We start from the raw sequence: 3,170 nt of genomic DNA, 5'->3' as shown, positions 1-3,170 counted from the left end.
GATTTCAGGCGTGCGGCACCATGTTTGGCTCCTTCTTACTTTTTTAAAAAGAGCCTTTATAGAACTATTTTCATTTATGCCAGACTGTTATGTTTAACTATTGCATAGTAATTTAACAGTTGTTTTAAAATAAACCTTATTTTGGCTTTTTTTTTTTTGTAATTATTGGTTTTAGATCTTAGAGATTTTGATATTATATATATTATTTTAAAACTTCATTCTTTATGGATTTTATATTTTAGTTACCTTGTCTGGACTTTTATATCTTGTAACATTTTTACCTTTTTATTTTGTAACTATTTGTCCATTTTAATTTATGTATACATTTTTATTAAAACTTTTCTTTTACATTTTCATTTAACATTTTTATTTTTTAGTATTATGAGAAATAATAGCATTAATAAATGGTTTTATTAACTGTTACTGAGAATTTTCTTCCTTGTGGGAGAGTGCTACGAAGTCATGTCTATCTCCTCTTTATTATGTCCCCAAACCTGGGGAGTCAATGAATTTATGGGGCTTATTTACAGAGACGTGATAAGGGGTCATGGTTAAGAGTGGTAGTGGTGGTGGGGACCCAAAAGCAGTCACACTGAAAAGTCTTTATTCCATATAAGGACATTTTATAGTTGTAGATGGAGCGCTCTCTATTTTAGGTTTCTGGCTCTATAAAAATGGCTGGGGTAGCCTATTCATCTCCTGTTTTGTAAAGGAGGGCTTGCATTCAGCAAGTCCTGCTGCCCTCATTTAGGCTGGCATAGCTGAGGGCCTGTAGATGCCAGTTGCTTACCGCAGACAGAAGCCTGTTCTGCATCTTGAAAAACCCTTTTGTTTGCTTCTTTTAAAAAAGGCCATAGAGGTAAAAGGTATCCTTAAAAAAATCTTTAAAACGTTTGTGTTTATGTATACATTCATTTATATATAAAGCACGTTTGAAGGCAAAGACATGTTATTCTTATCAAAGCCATAGGGACCATGGTATAGAGCAAGAACTGGGGTAAGCATCCAGGATAACATTCCAACCAGAAATATATCATATTGTTTATCTTGTTCTTAAAGCAGTTTAACGTTTTTTTTTTGTTGTTGTTGTTTTTTTTTAGTTTAAAAGTTCATGTTAATTATTTTAAAGAACGATTCTGGGCCATTAGCCATTACCATTATTAGTATTATTTTTTAATCTAGCTCTTACTTTAATCAAAATGAAGTTGGGCCCAGTTAACTACTTTTAGTTTACATGAGCATTTGCATATAAGTCAATTTGGTTCTAACTTCTAATTTCTAAGCATGATATAAATAAACTAACCATAATTGAATGAAAAATAAATAAGGAGGGAAGGAAAGGACATGACTCCTCCTAGGTATGGTGGAGGAGATAGTTTACTGGAGACATGTGGGAGAGCATCGCCAAAGGCAGAAACATCCGGGAGAGTCCAGAGTGATCATGACCCTGAGTCATGTGGGGAGAGAGAGAAAGGAAGGGAGAAAGGGGAAGCAAGTAGAACAGCCTGGAAGCCACAGGTACAATAGAAGCAAAAGAGGAAAAGAGGGTAGGTAACCAAAATGTCTGGATAAAGGGAGAACCTCTGAGAGAAGGGCAACCCAGCCCTTGGGCTAGAAAATGTAGGATAGGAGGCTGGGTGTGCCGGCCACACCCTGTAACAAGCATGTAATGAACCTGGAGGCAAACTCCAATATGATAAGTAGGCACCTCAGCAGTTTGTCCTGGGTTTGAAACTTAACAGTAATCATGTATAAACTGACAATATGTGCTTAATCATACATAAGGCATTTTAATAAAACAAGATTTTGAACATTTGTTTGTAGGGATTTTGTAGAGATTATATTTTTGTAATTTTCAGTGTGAGTGGGGAAACAACATATCTTTAGTCAGCATATCATCAGCTTTGGAAAAGCAAAAGCAGACATGTGGAAAAACGGAGTAATGAGGGATAAAGACCATTTATCTCAGTTGGAGTAAAATGGGCCTGCAGAAAGCACTGAGACTCAGCCGAACCTACCTTAAAAGCTATCAAAATTAAAACAAAATACAAAACAAATATTTTCAAGGAAGCTGAGCTCACAGATAGCGGATGGAGTGGTCAGAATCACAGCTGAGGTTCCCCTCAGAGGTACAAAAGAGATGAGGGGCTGGGGGAAGGGGGTGATGACGGCTAAAGGACAGCTTTCTAAGTCCCCAAGGAAAGTTGCCAGTCCGGTTTCAAGATTGAGCTTGGTGCCAGCAGCTCCCTGCTATAGAGTCATGTGGCTACTTTTTACCTTTTAGATCGGTTTCTAGGGATAGTTTGCTCTCCTTTTTCCTATCAAAGAATCAGGGTACCAGACTGATCCAGACCAAGAGTTTGGAGAACATATTAAGAAAAAAATATGCTGCTATCTTGAGGAGGCCTGGTTGACTAAGCCTCGCTGAGTCCATGACAGGCTTCAGTTTCTTTTAGTTTAGAACAGGACTAAGTCTCCATTCCACACTGCAAAGAATGGGCAATCAATCAGAGATGGCTTAGCCACTTGGCCAGAGAAAGATAAGATTGCTTAAGATTGGTTTACTGCTGGTCTAATTGCTTAAGGATGATTCGCGCCTGTCTGGCAGTCTCTTGTCTTATGATTAACTCATGACCCTGACTAAATTTGCCCCCACTTTTTCAGTTTGAACGTTCCAATCATGTTAAAGATTGCCTAACCCTTCCTGGAATTCCCCAGGATGTCTTTAAAAAGAGCCTTCGAGCTCATCTAGAGGTTGCCACTTTGTCTAAGTGGTGACCCCAGCATTCTGAGTTTCTGCAGAATAAATATTCTTTGTTGATTGATACTATTTGAATCTGGGGTCTATTCTTCAGCATGTTCACAATCCTAACGATCTAATGGTGAAAAGGCCAAATACTCCATCCCTTCTCTGCTTGTTTAGGAGACACAAAGACAACTTGGCTGTAGTTGCCTTTTGATAGGGAGCCAGCTCATTAGCCCAATTAGTACCTAAGAGATGGTTCAGGGAATTAGATCTAGGAGTTTGAGTTGGCAAAATTAAACCTGTAGAAACAAAGGACAGCAGTGGGGGTAGAAAAGAAGGTGGGGAAATACCTTAGACCTCTGTCATGTAAAACATTTAAATCAGCCCCACCCTACCCTGCAGGTATGGTCTCCTGCCCAAACCA

The sequence above is a fragment of the Acomys minous genome (genome assembly GCF_964271855.1).
Source record: "Acomys minous genome assembly, chromosome: 8".
Taxonomy (NCBI): Eukaryota; Metazoa; Chordata; class Mammalia; order Rodentia; family Muridae; genus Acomys; species Acomys minous.
This window is presented reverse-complemented; position numbering follows the sequence as displayed.